Source organism: Suricata suricatta, chromosome 1 (assembly GCF_006229205.1).
Source record: "Suricata suricatta isolate VVHF042 chromosome 1, meerkat_22Aug2017_6uvM2_HiC, whole genome shotgun sequence".
NCBI lineage: Eukaryota > Metazoa > Chordata > Mammalia > Carnivora > Herpestidae > Suricata > Suricata suricatta.
Window position 1 is genome coordinate 80,052,909 of NC_043700.1, and position 26,531 is coordinate 80,079,439.

The following is a 26,531-nucleotide window of genomic DNA, read 5'->3' on the forward strand; positions in this document are numbered from 1 at the left end:
GCGAAGAGAGAAAGATTCTCAGCAGAATCACTGGATGATACATTTTGTTCAGCTTTGCAATACTATCCAGGAAACACAGGGTCAGTGTCAAGGTAGGATCAAGGACAAACTCATGTTATGCTCTGAATGACTGTGCCAGTCTCCTTTCTTATGATGATTGTGTTGCTGCTGTTGTTAGAGAGAGAGAGAGAGAGCAAGAGCAGGGGATGGGCAGAGAGAACGCAGAGCCCAACTTGAGGCTCAACCCCACAAACCATGAGATCAATGACCTGAGCTGAAATCAAGAGCTGGATGCTCAACCGACTGAGCCACCCAGGTGCCCCTCTTATCATCAATTTTTTTTCTCTCATGAGCTATATAGCTCCTCCCTGCTTTCCCTTGAGCCCACCAATCCATACACATAACACTTCAGTCATTAAATCAATAAATTAAATCCTGAATTTCTAATTTAAAATGGTATGACAAGGAAGTCTGGGTGGCTCAGTCAGTTAAGCATCTGACTCTTGATTTCAGCTCAGATCATGATCTCATGGTTTGTGAGACTGAGCCCTGCATCAGCTTTTGTGCTGACATTGTAGAGCTTGCTTGGGATTCTCTCTCTCCTTCTCTCTCTGCCCCTTCCCCACTCATGTTCTCTCTCTCTCTCTCTCTCTCTCTCTCTCTCTCTCTCTCTCTCTCTTTCTCTCTCTCAATAAATAAATATTATAAATAGATTAATAGTATGACAACTCAAAAAGAAAAAACATCTAAACACATTCTTCAATCATGCTGCATAATAAGTTAGAACACCCAACACAATTTTCTAGATGTGTCCTTTATGTTCCCCTTTGTTTTCACTTATGTTCTTTGGTTCTATGGTTGCAAGAAACAGAAGCTCACACAAATGTCAGAAAGCCCATAAACCAGACTCCAAAAAAAAGACAGGAGAGGATGGTGGGAAGGTTTGGGATTCAAGGTGGCTCCAAGGGCTTCAGCAAAAGCCACTCATGGATGTTCCTTAAGATTCAGCCATAGGTAGGACTCTGTAGTTTTCCATGTCTCTGGTCCCTTTTTCCTACATCATGCCCCAGTACTTCTAATCCAGTGCTTCTCAAACTATCTACCAGCCAGGAATGCTTCCCCCACCGCTCCCCAATCCATCATGAACCAATACTTTTATAAAACACAAACTTATGTGTCTGGCTGTCACTGTAATGTTGTATCACTCTACGGTATAGAAGCTTAGCTTCCTCTTTCTCCTTTTGCTCATCGCGGCACAGAGCACGCAGGCGGGTGCTGACACTCAGGCCACACTTCCTGCGTCACTGCAGCCATCCGCTTTCTTTTACTTTCTCATTCCTCATGCCATTGGGTTGCAAGTGGCCCATCATTGTTTCCCCACCCTTTACTTCCCAACCCTTAAATTCTGCCCCTCCTCCACCTGCTAACTGTCCCCCCTCTCTTAGGTGACAATCTAAGGGAAGGAAATTGTACCAGCTCCTGTCATCTTCTCTGCTGTGCCCTTGGCTGCTCTGGGTTCATTTGCCCCTCTTAACCAAAAACTTGGAGTGGATAAGTGGCATCGCGGGCTATGACACGTGGATGACCAAGGACACCCTTGGCATGGATGCCCTGCTTGGCATATCACTGTTAGAGGTTTTTTATTAGCGTTGTTTCTTATAAGAGGACAATAAAGAGCAATCTAAAGTATCAGTGTTACCAGATTGAGTCTTAGTTAAGTAATGTAATTTTTCTCTCATTTGAAAGACTGTCTGTTCTGTGCCTTCCTCGGGCAAGCTGGAGAAACTGAGGTGCTGTGGTCGGCGACTGGCAGAGCTGGTGCTGCATGTGTCATTCCTAGTGCTCACCTTAACTGGAGCTGCCGTTGATCTTTGCTCAGTGGTATGACCTGAATTCAGGAATGAGTAAAGACATTCTTCCCAGAGAGCACAGTATTTTTTTAATCTACTTTCTCTGTGGTAGGTTCCAGAGGGATTGCTTTAGAATTAAGTTTCTCATAAGGAAAAAATAAGTAAAATGGGCTTCAAGAATATTCCTCTTCTCCTGCCCCCTTCTGGTCTGTATAGTCATGGGAAGAAAAGAGAAAGGGTAGCAAAAGAGCTCAGAAAAAGCAGTAGATAGTACCTACTAGGGACGAAACATCCAGAATTCAGAAACTCACCCACAGTCAACTACTAACTCCAGGTACATAACAGAGGCCCTATTAGACACCGTGCAGAAGTCTTCAACAAGATTGCAGTGACCCATTAGCAAGCTGCTTACTAGAGTCACCCTCTGCTAGACCTTTAAAGTCAGAATTTCTAGGAATGTGTAGTTAAAAAATACATTCCATATTCCCTGGGGGAAAAGTCCCATTTGGCACCTTTTATGGAAAAATCAGTTCTTATTAATTATTTTCAGCTCTTTTCTTCTAGGCTTTAAGGATGCTAATTTGGATAATAAATTACATGGTCATCCTGGCATGAGCACTGTATTTTTCAGATCCTTGCCAGGTAGGTGATCTTCATTTGTATCCAGGATTACAAACCACTAAATTTAGTCCAAATTTCTTATCTTGTTGGAGGAAAAAGCAATGGTCCCCAGAATCTTTTAAAATCTGACAGGTCACCAGGCAGTTAGCAGTTCACATTCTGGTACCACATCTGCCTGACAGAGCCTACCCTTCCCGCCCAGCAGGACACTGACAATTCCCTCAGAAGCAAGGACAAGAAAATTCCCCCTACCCGCTCTTTCTTCCTGACCTCTCCTCTCTAGGTATAAAACTAGCTTGCTGGCTCCAGCACCATCGCTAACAGGCAGGTGGCAGGAAACTAATATGGATGGACTGTGTTGACATGTGTGCTTGACACTAGGCAATTTAAATGCAGAGTCGTGAGGCTAACTCAGGATACCTCCCCACCATCACACACTTCCCCCACTTCCCGGAGCTCCCATTATCCACTCCCTAGTCTTTATTTGTAGGCTGGGGCCAATTTTCCTCCAGGGAAAAGAACTACTATAGCATTCCACTGTATTTGCCTGTTCAACTGAAACGAGATTCTAACTGCAAGGGGAGATGAGCTTCTAGAAGAATTTATACAGTTCGGCGGGTAGGGGGAGGAAAGGAGCAGGATTCAACAAGGAAAGCGAGTACAGAGGGAGTTGTGAAATGCTGCACGGTGGGGTGGGTGCTATTTGAAACCTGAGCTCACCAGTTTTGCTAACCCTGCACCTTTGTCTGTCCGTGTGAGGTTAGCAGTGCTGACCCCATACCTGCTCTCACCACAGGAGTCTTTGTATGGGAAATGGTTTTACTCTCTCTGGTGTGGCATTCACAAAAAAATCAAACACCTTGGCTCCTTACATGCTCAATGTTACTGTCACAGCACACCCTTTGCCAGGAAAACTGGGGTTTTCTCCCTGTGGCACATCCTGGGCAAAATGTCCGGGGTTGAGCTAGGCCATCAGTGAGGCCCTCCCCCCACGCCTAAGATAGCTCCCTTCTGAGGTATGAGGTATGGAGTGTCGTGTCGGTCTGCAAGAAGGTGTCAGTCAAGATCACCTGACCATTATCCATTCAGGTATTAGTTACATAGAGAAATGTCTGATAACAGATGTTGAAGAAGCCTAATTCTCTTCCTCTAGGGAGATTCTTGGGTCACTGCAAACAGGCCTACTTCCTCCCCTGCTACCTTCTCTGTTTACCACAGGTCTTAAGAGAATTGGCCTTTGACAAGCCATAAAAAATTTCCTGTGAAACTGTGCCCAGAATGCTGATTCAAACTCCCTCTTCCTTTACATCTGATTATCTAAATGGGGCCAAACATCACCGTACCAAAAAGAAAAAAAAAAAAAAAAAAACCCAGCATCGACGAATGTCCATAGCAAATCCAGCAGGCTTTAAGTGGCAGCTTCCTCCACTGAAGTACTAACTAAATAAGGGCTGCCAGAAAAATTATAGGGGGCTTGGTTAAATTTGAAATGCAGATAAAAAATTTTTAGTGCAATAGTTGAAACACACTCATACTAAACAAAGTATTTGTTACTGTTTCTCTGAAATTCAAATTGAACTGAATATTCTGTATTTTTATTTGCCAAATCCGGCAATCATAAACTAACTGAAATCTCTACCACCACACTCACTCCCCAACCGCATCCATTCATGCTTGTCCAAGTCACATAGCCCACAATAGGAGCAGAACAGAGAGCAAAAATATTTCCCTCTGACTTCTGGACGGCTATGTGAAGACTTGTGTTATGAAAAGGACAATGTGGAGAGGAGAGGGGGTGTCACCTTTGAAAGTTCTGCCTGGGTGCATCAGCCTCCACCCCAAAATTCCTGCTATTTCCACCCTAACTTCTACCCTTTGCTTCCCCATAGTAAGTGTCCACTGAAATCCTCCCTCTGCAAGGATATCCTCTATTGAGGTACTATTTTATGCAACCAACCTCTGCCTAGGTAAATAAAACAAGGCTAAGTGAATTAGTCTTATACTTCATAAACCATAATTATTCCTTTAAGAATATTATTTTGAGAGATGTGAAACCTCATAAAAGAACATCTGAGATAAACCATTAATAGTCATGATATCTGAGGGGTGCCGGGTGGCTCAGTTGGTTCAGCATACAACTATGGCTCAGGTCATGATTTCATGGCTCATGGGTTTGAGCCCTGCATCGGGCTCTGCGCTAACAGCTCAAAGCCTAGAGCCTGCTTCAGATGCTGTGTCTCCCTCACTCTCTGCCCCTCTCCCACTTTCCTCCCTTCCCCTCCTCTCCAAATAAATATTAAAAAAATAGTTATGATATGTGAAAATTTAAACAAGTCAACTTGATGCTATTGTCTGTTTTTGTATGGAGGCACACCCACATAAACATATATTTGCTGTTATTAATCTTTGTAGCCATGAGGCCAAATCATCAGGTGTCACTTGAATGGTGAATCGCCCCATGCCTTGTTCAATAGATCTCTTTTTAAATGGCTAAATCAGGACTTGGATTCACATAGAACATGTGCACAGACCGCATTGACTTGCCGCTTGCCATTACTCAGGAATATCCTGGATCGCGTCCTAGATGCTGGCCTTCACCTTGATGGATGCTCTGTTTCTAACTGCACAACACAATGTAATCTCGAGTTCGCTTCACAATCTCATCACATTCATGTGTTCTTAGGTAACTGTCAAACATCGGATAGTATGCTCAGGCTCACATTCCCAGACTTGGTTCTAACCCAAATCCTGCCAGTTAGAGATACTGGATGTGTTAATAATCACGTCCATATTAAATTTATCATTATTAAAATTGCAATAAACTACATTATACTGCAAGTGAGTAGAAGCTCATATACTGAGCAGAAAATCATTCATCTTTAGGAGTATACCAACTCTTTCATGCTATAAGCTGCCTCTGTGTGTGTGTGTGTGTGTGTGTGTGTGTGTGTGTGTGTGTAGACACACACACACATACACCCATGATTAAATAACAAGTACGTAGCACTTATCACCTGTGCTAAGCTTTTCAGTTCACTGCAGAATATTCTTCTGAAAACCTGGCAAATTATCGATCTGCAGAAACTCCCAGGATTAATGGGATTGGAGAACCAAATGGCTGGGGATGCGTACCCAGAGCGGCTACCTTCTCAGCCTGCTCAGGTTTACTCTGCTGCCAGGGCCTCCCCTCTTACAGCGTGTTCTCCCCTAATGGGCATTCTCACTTCCAGGCAGAAGGAGCTGGGCATGTAAACATCGTGATTTTCATCAGCTAAAATTTGACCCCACGTCCCCAAAACATCTAAACAATTTCCTGTTCCTGTTAATGTTTCTTAACTATTACCCAAATGACAACTTTCCTCCTCTTTTATCCTCTTTAAACTATGCTCAATGACCTTACTCAAATGTCCATAAAACCAATTTACCAGGCAGAGACTCTGGGGTGCCAGCATGAGTACACTGTGAGTGGGGACGTGGGCGAGAATGTGTCTGTTTTGTTGCCAAGTTGTTTCAGTAGCATCTAGTATGCTTTCTGGCCCCTAGGTTCTCTAGGCACACTCAAGCCATGAAGAAGAAACACACATTTGGATCCTATACACATACATTCAAGTCAACAAAATTACCTTATTTATTCCAACAACCAACAATTACTATTACTATATACTTCAGATAATCTTTAGAAATACACAGGTCTAGAAACACATAACAGGGGTGCCTAGGTGGCTCAGTCAGTTAAGCATCTTACTCTTGATTTCAACTAAGGTCATTATCACAGTTTGTGAGATGGAGCACTACATCAGGGTATGCACTGAACCTGCTTGGGATTCTCTCGCTCCCTCCCTCTCTTTCTCTCTCAAAATAAATTAACTTAAAAAAGAAACACATTGTAATATCAGTAATTCTTCAGGACTTATAATAAGAGTTTCTTAAACCCCTGATTCTCTCTTCCCTTTACTTTATATATTATTATTCATTTTATATTTATTACTTACTATGTGTTAAAAAAAAAAACACTGTACTAAGTACCCAAATGTCTGGTTAGTAAATTTCCCAAAATTCCAGTAAGGTTCTCTCTTTTCTTTGAGTGAACATGTTAAACTACACCTAAGAAGTCAGTCAATAACATTTACACAGTTTTAATCTTTTCAGCTGCTAAATGCAAGACATTTTTAAGCTATGAAATTATTTTTCTGTGGTGAAAGATAATGTTTCCCAATTATAAGAAATTTAAGAGATTTTAGGGGAGAAACTATAAAGATATAGTTTACTTCAAGGAAACTTACATGTTCTCCATTTTGGTTAATGTTGTATCTTTTGGCCACATTCCAGAACTAAAAAACAAGAATATGTTAATGAGTTTCTAGGACATATTCCCCAAACAGCTTTATAGAAGTTTATCTGATCCTAACTGCCACTCTCTCGAGGAGGTAGATGGTATTAACAGAGCTCAGGGGGTAAGGAAGCCACGGTACAGACACATCAAATAGCTTCTCCACCATCAACAGAGAAGTAGTGACAAAACCTCTTTGGGAGGCAGCCCAGTCCAGTGAAATGAGAACGGTTTGAGAGTCATAAAACCTGGGCTTAAAACTGTATGATTTGAAAAAGTTACTTAATCTCTCTACACATCACCTTTTTCACTCCATAAAAAGAAAGTATTAGGCTGAACCATTTGAAATTACCAACATGCAATCCTTTTTTACTACAAAAATGGAAATTTCATTTGGTTCGACCTCATAATAATGTTAACTTAAAACTTAAAAGAGTTGTTCTAACTATTAAACGCTATCTTCTGTTTAAAGCACCTGCATGGAGCTTGGCACCGAGAAGTAAGTACTAGACTCATGCGAGCGTCCTTCACCCGTCCAGGGCCAGGCGACAGCTTCAGCACAATCGTTTCACGCATCTACCAACCCCTCATCTCACCACATTCTTCCTCCACCCTCTTTCTGGACTTTAGACAAAGTAAAATACATTAGCTAAATGTATTTTATAATACATTAGCGAAAATGTTAAAACCCACTGAAATTTCAGAAGATAAGACAAAAAATGAAACAGGATTATAGTCACTACTGACTTTCCAGTTTAATTCAAGAGCATAAAGGCTTTCCCTGCTACTTCTAAATGGATACTTTATCTTCTCCATAATAAGCACATATACAATAAACAGGATCATATCTGTCTTAAACCTACATATTCAGAAACCTGTCAATAATAATATTTTAAACCAGAAGACCTTTCCTAACGATATCATTATAGATTGATAGCCAAAGGCTTGCTTGAAATTCAGTAAAGAACTAAGCAATATTGATATGGCCTCAATCATTCAGTAAACTGACTATTTTAGAAAAGCAGTGAAGGAGGTTGGGATAAAACAATGGAGGGGCACCTGGCTGGCTCAGTCCTTTAGGCATCTGACTTCAGCTCAGGTCATGATCTCATCGCTAGTGGGTTCAAGCCCCATGTCAGGCTCTGTGCTGACAGCTCAGAGCCTAGAGCCTGTTTCAGACTCTATGTGTCCCTAACTCTCTGCCCCTCCCCTACTCACATTCTATCTCTCTCTCAAAAGTGAATAAATGTTTTAAAAAATTTTTTAAATAAATAAACAATGAAGCTACTGCAGATCTGGACAGATGGAACACCAAAATTTTCTTTCATCATGTTCTTATCTCCTTCCTTCCCACAACCTTAGACTCAAAAGACACTAAATGATAAAAAAAAGAAAAGAAAAGAAAAGAAAATGGCTATAGATATAGAAATATTCTTCTCTGTCTGTCTGGTAAGGACATATTTTTCATCTGTTAAGTTCAGCTTCCAGAGGGTATTTAGACCGATGAGAAAAATAAGAGACCATCCAGGGAAGCCAACCAAATCAGTGCTAAGCATCAACAGGGTGACAAGCATTCTAATCATTCATATCTCTGAAGGTACTCAGGAGTGTTGAGCATTTGAGGGGCATCTGGGTGGCTCTGTCGGTTGAGAGTCCTACTTCACTCAGGTCATGGTCTCACGGTCCATGAGTCCAAGCCCCACATAAGACTTGCCGCTGTCGGCCTCTCAGCACGGAGCCTGCTTCAGATCCTCTGTCCCCTTCTCTCCACCCCTCCCCCACTTGCACTCTCCCAAAAATAAATAAATATTAAAAAAAATAAATAAAGAAGTGTTGGGGCACTTGGGTGTCTCAGTCAGTTGAGCATCCAACTTCAGCTCAGGTCATGATCTCACCTCTCATGGGTTCGAGCTCTGTGTCAGGCGCTGTGCTGACAGCTCAGAGCTGGAGCCTGCTTCAGATTCTGTGTCTCCCTCTCTCTCGGCCCACCCCCCACCCCCAGCTGGCACTCTGTCTCTCTCTCTCAAAAATAAACATTAAAAAAAATTTTCTTAAGTGTTGAGCATTTGAAACTATCACTGTATTTTTTACATGTACAAAAATTTCCATATTAATTCAACTAAAGCAAAGACCTCATTTTTATTTGAATTATTTTCATTCTTCTGTTAACCTTTATCTCCTATCTCAGCAACCATTCATTCCTAATGACCTTCTACAAGGTACTAGTTGCAAAGCTAATCAATCATTGAATAACTATTTATAAAATATCTAACATGTACTCAGCACTATACTAGAGGCCAGATAAACATTAAAGAAAGCTTTTCTACTATTTCCTGAAGGCCTTCTTTTTTGTCTCATTAAAGAAGAATCTCAATGTTTCACAAACTTGCAATGTCCTCTAACAACCTGTTGCTAAATCAAAGCTTGATGAAGATACAGTCATGGTATGATCATCATTCCCTGACAGAGGCTTCAAACTGCTCTGTATTTGAAGAGGTGAGAGACTGTGATTTCATAGGATGCCCATGCTCAACTCAGCTCTATTCCTGATGTTCAGAATACGTGAGGCTCAAGGAGGAGTAGGCACCCTTCTTGCTTCTGTTCACACAGCCAATGTGTCTTCTTATCAGATGAGAAATGCAAACGGAGCTATCTTTGCAGATCATATAAAGCCAATCAGGACAAGCTCCTCTATAGGGGCCATATGTTTAACCGTGTCTCTATTCCCCACTCAGAACCTAGAAGAGTAAGACTCAAGTTGTGTGGTTTTGAACTGCACTAGTCAGGTTGACTCTGTACCCACACATTTTCTGTAGTCTATAGAAGCCCATTTAAGCAGTGGGGCCTAGAGGACATAGAGTAAAACCACCTAAATATGTAAAAGGAGACAGTGACAAGACCACAGTCTCAAATAGCTCATCAGTTAGTACTGGATTCTTACCATGTATAAAGCTCCCATCTATGCAATGGGCAACAGAACTGTTGTTTGACAAACTATGTATTTGGTGTAAGGTTTAATGGATGGAGGCAGAGATGGGAGGACAAAGAGACCACGTTATGGAGCCAAGAAGGCCTTTATTGGGATCTGCAATTCCTGGGCAAGGTTCCGTGACTCTGGAGCAGGGAGTCAGGGAAGTCGCGCCTGATATGGAAGAGCAAGGTCTTTTATGGGTGCAGAAGTTCCGGGTATGAACTCAGGTGGGCTGATAGCCACGTAGGGTCATCTTTGGACGGTGGCAGGATTCAATTGGCTGTTTGCTTCGGTGGGGAGGGGGATGCTGGAATTCCATGGTGAGGCATTACAGTTTGAGACAGTCCAGATTGAGAGTGGGGGTCGTCAGTCCTGGTGGCCTGCAATAAAATGGCCGCTGGTGCTTTCCAAATGGCTTGGGTCATCCCAAGTTTGCAAGTGGGGGTTGTCAGTGTTCGCAGCTTTCCACATCAAAGTGGCCGTTCAGTTGCTTTCCCATGGCAACTCTTATAGTTGGGATCATTGGTATCGACTTACAGTGAGTCAACAAGACTGCAGAGGTCATATGTTTCTCTTCCAGTCAGCAGAAAATTCTGTGTTTCCTCAGCAACTGAGTGTTTGGCTGGGCTTTCACTTTTCTTTCTACTTATAAAGTGCAAGGAAGGAAGGGGTCCCACTATCTGGGACTTGGTTCAGAAACAGGTTTCTCTGCCGTGAGTAACTGAAATAACCCATTTGGTGCCTGCACTAAACCTTGTGCTTTCTTAGATTTATATTGTATCTTCATAGTCAAGTCTCTGGCAAATAATAAAAGTAATTAAAATTGAGAAAGTAGTTTTAATCTCTGAATTATTTCTTCATCTGGAAGCTTGTAATAGTCAAGTAACTAAGATGCTCTTACTCTTAACTAGGCAAACTTATACTTTATTTTTCAAACCTAAACAATGAATCTATATAAATGAAACAATGGAGAAAATACTTTTGTCCTACTTGGTAGGGTTTTCTCAGAAGCTAGAGCTTGAAAAAGATCTCTAAGCTGAAGCAAAAGTACAGGATTCAATCTCCTTTTCTACATTAGCATGGGTGATTAGAGATCAGGATGAGAGGACAATGGCCAAGGTGCCAATTCCAAATGTTTACTTTTCTGGAGATAGAATGTCAAGTGCTTGTGTCCTCACTGTCCTCACCAGCATGTCCTCCCCTCCTTCATCACCCCACCTCCTCCCAAGTCAGGTCCACGCAAGAGCTGAAGCCTAGGCCTCCTCTGCAGGAAGAAAGACAGACACCGCTCTCGACCTGGGGCTGTGGTTGACGAGAAACTGCTTCAACCATACGTTCTTGCAAAGGCATCATGCAAACCAATAACCAACTATTTCAATTTTCTTCTATATTTGCTACAGAATAGTTCCCACTTTGCACATCCTCTTCTGGATCAGGCTTTAAGCCTTCACTATTACACCTGAATAAACAAATGGGCTCCCTGTGAAACTGAAGGTCTTTTCTCCTTAAAACTCCTCTTGATCTTTCTTCCACTGACACCTAATTATACTCCATACCTGGAGACACCCCATAATCATCCCATAATCAAGCTTGGAAGGAACAACAGGTAGTTGAGTGTACAGAGAGGACAAACCATGATTTACAATCTTCTTTAACTGGTTTACTGCTCAAATACCAACACTTACGTGCTTCCTAAGTCCTGAGGGGGTTCACTCTCTGCACACAGATGGCCACAATCCCTACTCACTATTTTGAACAGCATACCCTCAAACTCAACATCCACCGGAACCTCAGAATGTGGTTCTTTGCAGGTGCAATTAGTTAAGTAAAAAGGAGATCCTGTGACAGTGGACTGATACGGACCTTATGTGAGGAGTGGATTCCCTAGTGTCTTCAGAAAGAGGGTGGCCCTGTTGGCACCTTAGTTTTGAATTTCTAGAATCATGAGAATAAATTTCTGTTATTTCAGGCTACTTGGTTTGTGGCAGTCTGTGACAGCAGCCCCAGAAAATAAATCCATATACCTCAGGACACAAATGTTAGACACTCCCCATCAGCTTCCTTGTTTTATATCACAGAAAAAAAAAATTTTTAATTTCATGAATTCATAAAGAGAGAAATAAATCCTCTATAAAATTACAGTATGTTTTGGGTCAAAGATAAGAATGTATTTTTAAAACAAATGATAGAAACCGCCTGGAGAATTCCCTGAAAGATCTTAATCATGACCACACACCATTTTACTTCCTCAGATGCCTAGGATAGGTGTCATATGAGTGGAACAGACATAATGAAGACTGAACTGGAGATGGGTCTTTAAACTAGCCACCTAAGCAAGTTTTATGAGAACTTTTCAAGGAGATTAAGCACATGTAAGAAACTCATAAAGATGGCAGAGAGACATAGACTCATATAACACTACCCTCCAGAAAGAAAAGGAATAAAGAAAGAACATATCATCAGTTAACTCAAACAATCCTTTAAAATTTCTTCCAAAAGCAGAACAATTAGGACTCCCAGAACTAGCAAGGTGAAGACTTCTCCTGACTCTTGGGGAAGAGGGCAGCACAGCGGGTAAAAACAAATTCAGGAAACCTTCACTGATATCTCCATCTTGGGACAAACTCAGTCTGCAAGGCGCAGAAACCTTTGATGTTCTAAACACTCTTCTCTATTGCCACAGCTTAAAAAGGGGTTCCTGGAAACCAGATGATCACCAAACACACCCAAAATATGCACTCCTCCTGAGGTGAAGCATTCTCAAACCGAAAATTCCCTTCAGTGGAGAGGAATGTCCCCAGAAATGTCCCCTAAAATAACTATGGAGTGGCCTCTGCTGGTCGCCAGCTGGGGGGGGGGGGGGAGCTGCACGTGGCCCTCAGCCCCCTAAGCGGGGAAGGGCAGCTGGACACTTACAAGCCCAGGGTGGTGGCCATGCTCCTGGGTCAGAGGAATCCCCACCCACCAGGCGGCTGGGCCGTGGCCCACCTCAGGGGTCCACGAGTTCCAGTACCTCATGAAAAGCACTCAGTGACCATCGGGCACAACCGGTCGCAGGACTCAGTGGACCTAAGCATCGGCCACTCGCCACCTCCACGTCTTCACTCCTGGGGCGACTCCTGGGGCGACAGCAGCTCCCCCCGCCCCGGACCGCCTCTGCAACAACTGCGGGCAGAACCAAGCGACCCTGGAAGCTGTATTCCAGAGGCGCCAGCGCCGCCGCCCCCGCCCCACATGGCAGCCTTGGCACGTGCATTCAGGTTCCGGGCACTGACATCAAGGTCACGTTCGCTGCCCTGTCCAGTGAGAAGACAGAGAAGCAGCAGGCTCCGGGATGAAGCCCACGCAGGCCCACACCGAGCCCCTGACCGTGGGCATTCCAGACACCACCGCCCACTTCATCTCACCCCATGGGAACAGCAGTGCTGCAAACTCCAACCATCCAGGCCCCACCCCCCCCACCCCCCGGGAGCAGGGTCTTCGGAGTACAGAAACCGGCTGGGGCGTGACACCAGCTGACCTCAATTTAAAGGCGGACAACTTGCAGCCAGAAAATGAAAAGGAAGCTTCTCGTGGAGACAGCCCAGAGGATGATTCAAAGCCACCTTATTCCTATGCACAGTTAATCGTACAAGCAATTACAATGGCTCCTGATAAACAGCTCACTCTAAATGGAATTTATACTCACATTCACTAAAAATCATCCACACTACAGGCTGTGGACAAGGGCTGGCAGGATTCAATCTGTCACAGCCTCTTTCCTGGACCGTTACTTCATCAAAATACCATGTTCCCAGGAAAAACTAGGCAAAGGTTTGTTCTGGAGGATAGATCCTGCTTCTGAAAGCAAACGAATAGCGCAGGCTTTTAGGAAAAGACAATGCAGGGGCATGCCTTGCTGCAGATCCCCTCGGGGACCTCTCTCCTAAAGAAGTGCCCAGTCCCTCCCAGTCACACTGGAGTGCTGGCTGCTCACAGTGGTGCCCAGACCCCTGAGAGCCTGTTGAGAGAAGGTTCACCCCGACTCCAACCTGGAGCCTGAGCCTGGCACCTCACTGTCCAAACTAGCTGTCATCCCAGAGGCCCTGTCTGCCCAAAGTGCACCAGACTCGCCTCTGTCTAGTTGGGCCATTTTAATTACCACACAGCAGCCACCGCCACCAGCAATCAGCCCTGCGACCTACACAGTCACAGCCCCTGTGACCACTTGGACCTCAGAGCAGCTTGTCATGCAGACTATTCACCTCATCCATCAGATCCCAGCAGCATCCATCACCAGCGTGGCCGGCCTGGCCTCAGCGAACACATACACTGTCACCACTCACTCAGGCAGCCGTGCTGGCCCCCCACTAAGGCTGAGCCTCAAGAAAATGAAGATCATAAAGAAGTAAAGGCAAAAGTAGAACCTATTCCTGCGACTCGCCATGCCACACCCTACAGGCACTGCTAGCCAGGTCATTCAGATTTCATTAACCATCCCTGTCCAGGTCAGCAATAAAAACTAACACAAAACGGGACTCACATGGTGCCAATCCCTGCCACCACCCATGGCCTGGTGAATGATGTGGTGGTGGGTCCTCTTCACAGGCTGGCAAGACATGCATCCATGTCAGCCTCCCTGCCCACAAAGCACCAGAATGGTGGCCAGTCAGAGCAGCCCGAGCAGAAGCAGGTCAAGAGAGAAGATGCAAGAGCATCACCATCACCCCAAGTGTGGACCACTGTCAGCAGCCAGCAGTGAGAAGGACATCCAAAAGTAGTGACTGGGACCATTACCATGGGAGAGCCTGCCTTGTGTGAATGGCTGTTTCGGTTCTTGCATTCCCCACAAAAGGTTTACAGGAGCATCCAGCCTCAAATAAAGACAGCCAGAGAAGGGAGCAAGCACAAAGCACTTTGTTAGGGACAGTACTACTCTCCCAAGAAGGGAGAGCAGGCAGGCCCAGAGGGGGCAACTGACCTGAGGGTACAGGGGTCCTTTCTTTTTATGAGAGTGGGGGCCTTGGGTTCTGGGGAGGGGTCTCTAATAGAGGCTGGTTGCTTCCAGTCCTTTTGGGGACTCCTCCCACAGGCTGGGATGGGGGGATTTTAAACCCTACAAGGTTTCTGCCCAACAGTCAGGGCAGGTTTCCTGGAGGAAGGGGTGGGCAATGAGGCTAAAACAGCAATGCAGATACATTATAATGAGTCTAGGGGTTACCCTGGAGCAGAAATGTAGGAGGAAAGAGCACGCTCTGCACCTGAGGCTCTGGCTCTCTCCGCCCAGGGTTTTGGAAGCCAGTTAGAAGGTTATGTTCCCAGGCTTCTAACATATAATCTATTTATCACACTGTCTTTGCCTCCACCTCATAGCTTTTCTTATTTTTATATCGATTGTGTGCTGCCCAAAGGAGACACTGCCTTTTATCCATGATGGGAGCACATGGTCTCGGTGGGAAGAGGGTCCTGCGGTTGGACTTCACCTCAGCACTGAAAACACAAAAACCCAGGTGGCCTTATGCGTCCTTAAAGAAAGAAGTCACACCTGAACAAAAGCCCATGCAACAAAACCTAGTTGGGGAAGGGTCTCCCCGCTCTGAGCTCTGCCTGTAATCCCAAGCAGAGGTTTGGGGTCCTCAGGGAGGGCGGCGCCTGGTGCAGGCAGCACTGTGGGGACGGTGCGGGAGCCTCCCCGCTGCCCGCCAGGACCCTCGGGGCTGGCACTGGTAGGTAAGCCCGCAGTTTGTTGTTCCCATGTGGAATTAGCATATTTTTACGTGTACTTCCTTTATAAAACAATGGAGTCTTTGGCATTTCCGTTCATTTCATTTGTAATCTGGAAACTTTGGAATCACACAGGCCCTTTCATGTTGATTTCATCTGGGGGGAAAGAACCAGTGTAGTTTGGTTTTTGTGTTCGTTTTCCCAGCCTATGGAATGATTTCCTTTTGTCCGTCCTGTTAAAGTGTGGATCCAGCTACTTGATGACATCCGCAGGTTTTCCACGTTAGAGCGGGCGGCTTGATGCCGTCACTCCACCTCCGTCTCAGTAAGTAGGGTGGACAGACAGACAGACAGGCGCCCAGGCCAGGCTGCATGTAGCCAGGACCCCAGGAACTGCCGGACTCCGGAGCTGCCCTTAACCAACTCTCTTTCCTGCTGTTTCTGTTGTTTGTTTCTTCGTGCGGGCTTTGTCCCGGTGTAACTGTCCACTCTAAGTGAGACAAGCCTCCTAAGTATTGTGTGTGTTTAAAGCAACAGAACTGTTCCTACCTCATTTGGAAAAAAAAGATTCAGTCTTCTACCACACACCCTTTTCAAAAAATAATAACTCTGGAGAAAGAAAGAGAAACAACTTGACGCCCCTTGTAGGAGTAATTGTTCTTTCTAGCAACTATCCCCCACCTCTCAGTAACAGAAGAGAACATTAAGCCATCACCACCTGGCCTGAGGTGCACATTATAAGATGCGGGTGCAGAGAGGACCCAGAGGAAAACAGAAGGGAGCAAAATAGAATCCACCCAGCCTTGAGGGGCACTGAGGCCTAGACAGCACCATCCCCTTTCAAATGAAAAGTGTGAATACAAAAGGCTCACCAACAACACAAAAATGGCAGGAAAAACATAAAAAATTTAAAAAAGAAACGAGTTAAAAAAAAAACCTATTATATAGAATAAGTGGACTCCAAGAAATTAGACTTTTAGACTTCGTGTTATGACAGAAAATAAAGAAAATTATCTATGAAATAAGACAACAGATGGGGAAATAAAATGACAGAATAAAAAAATGTTCAAGGGAAAGTTAATGAAAAAAGTCAAAGACCACAGACAGCTAAGAGACGATAAATATGAAGCAGGAAGGAATGAAAAGGAGAGAAAAATAACTGTGAGGTGTGGGGAACAGCTTTGAGAAAAGTATATACCAAATATACAGGACACAAGGATGGGGAAGTAGTTAACAGAAAAATGGCAGCAGGGGGCCAAACACCAGCATTTCAACAAACATGATGGGTCCCCCCAAAGTATTAAACAGTAACTGAAATTCAAAAGATATTAAAGGGTATTCCAGAAGAAAACGTTCCCCAAATGAAGAAGAAAACTTGTGAATCAAAAGGCTATTTAGTATGCTACAGGAAATATTAATATGAAGCCACCACAACTAATATGGATATGCTGAGAAAGTTCTTCTACTTAAAAGATTTTAAAAATTTTAAGTTTTCTCAGAGTATCCATGAGGGGAAAACAAACAACAACAAATTAAGTCACCTACGAACAGCCAGAATATTTTTGTTAAAGCATTAAGTCAGGCTTTGTCGCTTCTCTCTTTGAACTCATCCATTGTTTTCGCCTCTCATCAGGATATAAACCAAATTTCTAAAGTGTTCCTTAAGGCCCGACCTGATCTTAACTTCCGTTAGCATCTTCTGACCTCATCTCTTCTATTCTTCACCTCATTTCCTTTGCTCCAGTTAAACAGACTTCCATGTCGATCCTCAAATATGCCAGACATGCTCACCTCAGGACCTTTGCACTTGCTGTTTATGCTGCCTGGAATGTTCCTGATGCAAATACATAAGTCTTTTTCACTCACCTCCTTCAAAGGTCAAGGTCCTTTTTCTGATGGCTCCATGTAAAGATACCCTCACTCTGGCACACCATACATATCCCTCCTTTTCTTGTTTAAATTATATTTACTTATATAACTATATGATATAGGTCATTAGTATTTATTCATTTTGCTTATTATGTATGTCTTCCCATAAAATTTAAGCTGTAGGAGAGCAGAGATACTTGTGCTTATGTTGTTTATTTCCATATTCTCAGTACCTAGAATAGTGCCTGTCCAATGGTAGGAGCTCAGTAAATATGTGTTAAATGAATGAATGAGAGTGAAAAAAAAATCACATATCTCAAAGCCCTCCTGAGGAACATTCAATTCTAGAAGATTGTAGATAAGTAAAGAAAAATAGTTTATGTATAAAAGCAACAAAAAGGGATGGTTAGATATAAATGATCTCAGAAAATATAGCATGTTTTGCAAACTTATCTAATAATAAAATTTCATTGAACTAAGATGTAGTTCAAAATATACATGCTTAGGAATATAGAAACTACTTTATGAAAAGATTAACAGTATATATTAATTCCCTTTTAATTATGGCTAAGGCAAAAAAAATATTAAAGCTGCTTTAATTAAATTTAGAAATTAAAGTTATAAAAAAGAAGTAAATGTTATAAACTTTAAAGAAAACTATACAATACAAAAAAGCGGTAACTATAATAAACTTAGCAGTCCTAGAACTTAACAGCAGAAATCAAAAGGAAGGCACAAAGGTCATTAAAGTAAAATTGTGCTATGTTCCAAATATTTCACACTGGGAGACTGAATTTTGTTTCCAAACCATTTGTTGTGGTAAAGACAAATTGTGTGGGAGGGCAATTTGGCAGTATCTGGAAACTTTTTGAATATGTATAGAAATCGTCTGGAAAACTTATCTTAATTGTTCACACCTTTGCCAACGCCCTCCCACTCTGTACTCAGCCATGTTGGCTGCTTTGGCCAGTGGGATAGCAGCAAGTTTGACATGAGAAACTTGAAGATACGCTTACATGTTTCCACTCCCCTTATTGACCTGTCTGGCCATGACAGGACAGGCCCAGGAGAAACACTGTGGCTCTCAGACCAGACAAAAGCTAGCGAACCCCAGACGTGTGAGAGACGCCCCCATGGTCAATGTGTCTGCCTAGCCAACTCCAAGCTGACTGCAGGCATATGACTGAATCTAACTAAGAAGAACCACTAAGCCATCTTGTACACGTAACCATAAATGATGGTCTTAAATATTTATATGAAAGTAACTGATACATGGAATTACCCTTTAAAAGCAATTCTTTGTTTAGGAAATTTACATTAAAAACACTTCCCTTCTCCAAGAAGAATTGTAACAGTTCTTTCCTTATTGCAAAGAATGCCACAGGAATATTTATTGTGACATTTCTGCTCACAAGAACATTTATTGTGGCATTCTTTGAAATATGAAAACACTTGGGAACCACATAAATGATCATCAATAGGAGATGAGTTAAAAATCTTTCAGGCTAAAAAGAAGGTATGTGGCAATTAAAAAGCATAACTTAGATTTATAGATTTTATAATACCACACCATGGATTACTCAGTGATGAAGATGAGTTACAGAATGATATATAAACCTTAATATTTCACATTATGTAGCTCTTTATATTTTATATTTCATAAATACACATATATTGGAAAAACTGCTGGCAAGCTACACAAACTGTTAACAGCTACTACTCTCAGAGAGAATCAGAAAGAACGGGGTAACGAGAATGACTTCCACATTCTCTTGCACATACTTGTGTGTATTTTTACAGTTATATGTAGTGTGTTTGCCCTTTCCAAAATAAGAAAGACTTTTTAAACATAAGAAAGAGATTCTCTACGGAGTCACACAGCACTCTGCATACATTTCACGTGTACAAGGCCGCACGTATCAGACAGACCCAGTCCCGCTCGCGTTCACACACAGCTTTCGACTCAGTGAGCACTTGCCCCAAAGTGACCTGATATCTCTTACTTAGCTAGGGGGTGAGAAATCATCACCACAATCGCTATAAAACTGGGTTTATTAAGAGCACCCATACTGTTTATGAGTCGTAGAAAACATGTTCATTTTCCTATCTGTGTTAAAAGCTGCTTGGAGGATTGATGGACTATTGCTTAGGAAATGTTCTAGAACTAGAGGAAGATGTGTTAGGATAAATCATTGCTAGTAACTATATACTTAACACATATGTAGAGGATAAAGTTCAGAAGTTGATTAAACGCACTGTCTGTTCCTTGATCTTTCTGCGGCAGCCCCAGGACAAAAGGCTCCAGAGAGCTTGGCTGGCGGAGAGGACGACTGCTCCTTCTCTGGCTGATGCCAGCTTGTGCTGCCGTGGGGAGCTAGTCTGGAAGGTAGGCGGGTTAGCAGCAATGCCTCCAGAGGGACCAAGAGGTAGGGAGCTTTCTGTTAGGTGCTGTGGGAAAGAAGGAAGGAAAGAACGAGGCCACACAGGGGTGCTTGGCCTCAGGGAAGGGCTGCGGGGCATGATGGCATGAGGCTGCCTCTCGGTTATGTGTCGTGCTGTCCTGAGCTTACTTCATGGTGCACCCTTACGGTCTTTGTCATACTTTCACAAGACTGCCACTTACTACAGGTACACTCTTCTTTTGGTAAATACAAACGCTGACGACAGGAACTAAGACACTCCAGCAAACTGTCTGCACTGTGTGATTAGACATGCATCGCTCCAGAGCCTCCTATGGCTAGCTGACTTCCAGAGGAGGGAACAGAAAAGGGAAAGGGAAGTCGCCTATCCAGTTACAATCTACTCTGCAGTGCAAAATACTGCCAGTTCCACCGGTCTCTCTCTGACAGAGAAACTTACAAAATCTGAGATACTTCTTCAGTTCTTGGTTTGGTATCCAAAACAAATCAGAACTTTCAATGGACTGTTTCTCTTCCTATTCCCAAATTTATAGTTACAACAACAAAGTGTCAGCAGGGGCATCAGGTGGTGGGGTGGTGGTGCCTCTGGGCTGTGGGCCCTGTAAGCCATTATTTCAATAGTACTGCAGCGGCCATATCAGTGAAGGGGGAGCAATAGGCCATATGTTGGCACATTTACCTCCACCTTCTATGGGTTCCCCCTAGTTGATGAATGAGCCTTTTTTTTTAATTTTTTTAATGTTTTATTTATTTTTGATACAGAGAGAGACAGAGCATGAGAGGGGGAGGGGCAGAGAGAGAAGGAGACACAGAACCAGAAGCAGGCTCCAGGCTCTGAGCTAGCTGTCAGCACAGAGCCTGACGCAGGGCTTGAACCCACGTGAGATCTGACCTGAGCCGAAGTCGGAGGCTTAACTGACTGAGCCACCCAGGCGCCCTGATGAATGAGCCTTTTAACAAGAGCTTGAAAGGTCACAGAATCTGAGTAGGAATCAACAGTCTAAGAGTGAGGCGGAGCAGTGCAGATTCTGACCACCGGAGGCTCATGGATCTGAGGACCGGTGTGCCAAAGTTTTCCTCACCAGTCCTACAGTTCTACCTTGGCACTAACTCTTCATATGTTATCTTTCACATCAATTATTTCTCAGGGCCTCAACTTCTTTATTTGAAAAATAAATTCTAGAATCACAGAGCTGGAAGCAACCTTAAGGGACAATTAGTCCAATTGTCTCTGCCGAGGATTTCTACATAATCTCAGATGTTTCTCTACCCTATGTCTTTCTGAGATTCCATTATTCTTGTAAGAATGCAGAGAAGTCACTGAGGTCACCCCTACAACAACCGCTAGCACTAACATTCCATCCCAGGAAGGATTGCTTCAGACTGTCCTTGGAGGGCAAGAAGGTGCCGACAATGTCAAAGGCACGTGCCTTTCCCTCTGCACCGTGTTGTAACATGAGGGAGGAGAAGGGTGCTGGGCGGAGGGTGGGCAGACAGCAGGGGCTGCCATAGTGCCCTCCACACGGGCTGCCACTATCAGACCTTCCTTTCTCCATCTTGCTGTAAGCACCTCTCTAGCTTTCCAAATCCTGCTTCTTCTATGTCAATGGCCATGATAATCTCTCAAACTCACTTATCTGGCTGTGGATTGAATATACCATGGCAGGTGCTGAAGAAACCCTGTCCAGTTAGGGACAAAGCCCAATAAAACATCGTTAGGATGCAAAATAATGTGGAACACCTTCAATCCCCTAGTTAACATACAGGTATATACATTTATCAATCCACACCAAATTATATACTTAGGGCATGTACATTTTACTATGAAAAGAATATTTCAACTATCAGTAGGCATGAAAAACCAATTGTCTTTCATTTTGTCTTCATCAGAAGTTTCAACATAAAGAGCAGATTATCTAGTAAAAGGAACTGTAATGTTCTTTTTGTTTGTTTGTTTTTAAGTAGGCTCCAGGCCCAGTGTGGAGCCCAATGCAGGACTTGAACTCACAACCTTGAGATCAAGACCTGAACTGAAATCAAGAGCCAGATGCTTAACTGACTGAGCCACCCAAGCACCCCAGGAATCATAATGTTCTTAACCAGTGACAGACATTTCTTCAGATAGTGCTAATGTAAATTATAATGTAATTATAAATTATTTCGCACAGCTCAGATTATGTCCACCACTGCTTCAGAATGAAAAATGGCAAAACCTTTCAGTCACATACGATCCTGGCAATCATTTTGTTATATTGTAATCCAGTCTTTCTGCATCTGGGATTCCTTTATGAGAGACAGTATTGCGTGATGGTTAGAGCCCTGACTCTGCCGCTTCCTTTCTCAGTGACATGGGCAATTTAGAGGGCTGCTCTGTGCACTGGCTTCTTCATCTTTAAAATGGGGACCAATATGGATTGAAGTGTGTCTCCCAAGGAGATGCTGAGGTCATAACCTCCAGGCTGGGAATGTGACCTTATTTGTAAATAGGATCTTTGCAGATGATCAAGAAGATGAGGTAGACCCTTATCCACCCAATATGAGTGGTGTCCTATAAAAATGGGAAATTTGAACACAGTTAGATATATACAGAGGGAAGACAGCGTGATATTGGGAGAAGACCATCTACAAGTGCAGGAATGTCAAAAGCTACCAGAACTGGGAGAAAGGCCTAGAACAAATTCTCCTTCAGAGCCTTCAGAAAGAACCAACATGGCTAACATCCGGATTTTGGACTTGCAGCCACAAGACTAAGACAATAAATTCCTGCTCTCTCAGCCCCCCAGTTGGTGGTAATTAGTTATGACAGTCCTAGGAAACCAATACAGAGATCAGTAATATATCTTCCTCAAGAAACTGGTTAGAGAACCAAATGTGTTAATAAGCATAATGTACTTAGAACACTGCCTAGCATATGGTAAGTCAATAAATACTGGTATTAATTATTTACTGCATCCCATTCAACATGACAATAACATGTATTCATGTATAATGCTTCAAAGTCTGGGACCAATAAAACAAGGAAGGCAGTTCACTCAAATTGCTTTTCATAGCTTTCCCAATGGACATTCATTACACCTGGCTCTATAATTGAGAGTTTTCTGAACTTTTCCTTAAATCATACCTCATTTCTAAGTCTAGCAAATTTATGATATATATTTTCTGACATGAAAGTGTCTCCTCCCCCCGCCCCCCCACTGGCCTCCTCTCCCACTTACACATTAATTGTAGTATCCAAACCCCTCAGGCCTCTCTCCATTCCCAAATTTCTCAGAAAGATCTAAAACACTGTTATCCAAGATCATTTTTAATCCCCAATTGTTTGACATGTAATTACTCTCAAGGAGAATACAATTTGAATAAGAACCAAAGCTTTAAGCTCAAGACTGGGCTCTATTCTTGAAGGATTTAAACCATAAGCCAGCAGTTAAATAAAATCTTAGAGAGCTGAAGGTAAGAAAGACAAACAGCAGGCTTTCCTGAGACTTCTGAAGGCACCCCTCTCCCACCAGAGTAGGCCAACACAGTCTCAATTTTGTTGCTTTGACAGTCAAACTTGGTAACAATTCCATCAAAACACAAGGACTCACCCTATCCTATGAGTTTAGAGAAGAGGGACAGAGTAGGTTATCTCTCACCAAATGGAAATCCCACTTGATAGAATTCAGAACCAAACAATGTGATTGAGCCACCAGCTATTTAAGTATCAACTTAAGCAAACTGAACATAAAATTCCAGTGCCACCATGTTGCCTCTGTTGTGTTGTCCCACCCTCAACTTCTGCCATCTATCAATGACTTAAAAATAGTTAAGCTCTGTCAACAATCAGAACTCTGTCAACTTTAAGTAAAACATGGTTTACAAACATCCCAGAGGACATAACAAATCAAGTAAGCTGCAAATCGTTCTATAAGTTGTATATTTCTAATGGTCCCAACAGAAAACAGACGGCATGCTAAACTTGGGCAGTTTAAGGAAAATTTAATTAAAGAATTATTTACAAAGACATGGGCAGGGTATAGGGAAACCACATGGGAAAATGTAGAACCAGGGGTTAATGACTGTAGAACCAGGGGTTAATTGCCTCTGCCACCTGTAGCCTGAGGAAAGCACAGAGGGGAGCAGTTATCAGAATCTGGAGTGGGCAAATCATGTGGCGAGCGCTCCCTGACATTCCAAAGGTGCAGCCAGCTCAAGGCAACCAGAAAGGGAAGGAACAGGAGGATTAAGTACCCTTCACTCACTCTTTTTATTCTCTGATCTTTGGGCAGTGTCCTCCGTAGCTCTTCTAATCTCAACTAGAAGCCAGAAGACTAGAAATCTTACTGACATAATGTTCCTAAAGGTCAGCATCCAGGAGTACAGAGCAGAGAATGTGGACAGTGGGTCAAAGAGGAGGTATCCAGTATAGGATGTGACCTTGGATATATCACAGGACCTCTTGAAGCCCACATTCCTCCGTTTTTGGATCCAGCAGCCAACCCGGTGCTGAACAAAAGCCAAAATGTTCTTATTAAGTCTGTAAAATAATGTATTTAAGATAAATAACTTCCATAACTCTTTTCAACTCTAACACTCTCTGATTAATTTGTTTAATGTTCTCAAATATTATTCAATAGTTGTGGCCTGACCATCAAAGAGGTCATAATTGCTAGATGAATTTCATATCCCAATCTTTAACTCTGTATTCTGTTATTTCTTCCATATAAAAAGGCAAAAATAGACTGTTCAAGTGTTATTCAATGCAATGTCTAAAGAAAAGAAAGTCCAAAATATTTAGGTGGAGACATGATTGTGTGATAGTAAAGGAGAAAAAAAAATGCTTTGATTGTAAAATTAGGTACATTGAGGCTACCTTAGTCTTATAAAGGAGTAACATGTGACATGCCATGATAACAGAGATTGGGAATATTTTTGGAAACATTCCTGCAATTTTTAGTGCTTTATTTCAGTAAATATTTTGAGTACTGCTCTAGGTTCTTAAGTTAGTACTCATAGTAGAGGCTCACAAATGCTTATTAAATTAAAAAAAAACACTCATTACCAATATTTTATCAGAAGTGTGTGCTTTTGCATTTAGGTATATAATTTTAAAAAGGTTGCTACTTATTTTCAACCAGGATTTCACTTAGAGAGTTGCAATATCTCCTCAATTAAGGATTATATTTTTCCAGCAACAATTTAATTTCTCAGTGATTGTTACACACATAGGTAACAATTGAATTGCTTAGAGTTGTTAGCAGAAAACTAAGCCAAGAAGGGCCCTGAATTTCTTTCCAGATATTTATTTCAAAACCACATTCTATTTATATTCCTAAAGCTCTTTCATGGGTAGATAAAGCACCAGAAAAAGTATGTTTCGATTCATCCAACTCATTTTGCAATCAGCTTTCCTTCCCCATAAATCTTAAGTGGTTTCTTGTTAATTTCTCCCTAAGGACTTATCCTTAGAACTTTTGTTCCTGAATTTAGCCTATTTGATTGTGTCCTTTTTCCCTCAATGAGTCCAATCCACCTGCTTCCTTGAGTTGTTTTATACTTGTTGAGTGTTTGTACGTGGCAGGAAAAGAATCTTTCTTTAACACCCCTCTAACTGCTTTTCTCTTTCTTCTTTTCCTTCCCTACTCTTCATTCCATTTGTTTCTTTATTCTTATATAACTTTTTTTTTGCAGGTCTTCAATGAGATACTCAAAAGAACAAAGGGTCACAGAATTAACTGGTAAGACTGTTGGAAGAGCAAAGTTCTTCTAAAATGTTCTCCCACTGCGTGCCCTCCTCCCCTTCACTATTTAAACTTTCTTTTTTAAGGACTCTCTTTTCCAATGAAAAAGTGGTGTTCCAAGAAAACGAAAATGACTTTATCTGGCTCGTGGTGTTTTTTCAGCTGTACAGCTGCGGCTAGATCCCTGGAGCCCTGCTTTGCCAATTAGACGATTTAACCTCAATTCTCTCCCTTGTAATAAACAGCAAACAAGACCCATATTTCACTTGAACATTATAATTTGAAAAGAATAACACACCTCATATTCTTTTCCTTGAAACACTTGGTTTATAAAGACATGGAAAGAATGTTCTATTTTGAGTCTGTCAGCAACTCAGAGATGAGAGCTAGTGAACTGTCCTGTGAAATCATTAAAAACGCTGTTTAAAAAGTATGTTTGACATCTTAAGAAGAAAATGACAAAATAAAATGCCAGTAATCCTGCTTCCATACCTAAGGCTCTATTAGACACACTCTAAATGATGGTGACTAACACCTGCTGTCAGGCACTGCTTTCACATGATATAAAAATAACTCCTCTAAATATCCTAAACAAAGTTGGAAGTGTGTGCCGGCCATCTGTCTGCCCTAATTGGTTTTTCATTAGAACCCTATGATTTCTTGAGATAGATTCCAGTTTTTTGTCCCTCTGTATCCTTAAACTGACCTCTGGATGGCTGGGAAGGACTGGCCCCCTGAACATGTGGAAGGCACTTTCCGTTAGATACCTTATCACTAAACTTGGATAGTTGTAAGTTTCTGAATGTTCAAGCATCCAACCTGGACCAATTCAGGTCAGCAGCCTGCAAACTGTAGGTAACACTCGTGGCAAGGCTGCTGCTGGCACAAAGGTGATGTCCCGTGCATGTACACACGCCGAGGCACACTCTGTGCTTTCCCAGAGTTCTGTGGAAGACCTGGCAGGGGTACCTTTAACTAGCACACACTGAGCTCTAACAAAGACTTGAGCTCTCTGCTTGGTGTTGTCTATGCACTACCGTCACCCTC

At 42.6% G+C, this 26,531-nt stretch overlaps 1 pseudogene; it reads left to right on the top strand.

Moving 5' to 3' along the window:
• Nucleotides 1–1,581: 1,581 nt before the first annotated feature.
• On the top strand, nucleotides 1,582–14,513 carry LOC115301233 (annotated as a pseudogene).
• Nucleotides 14,514–26,531: the final 12,018 nt, after the last annotated feature.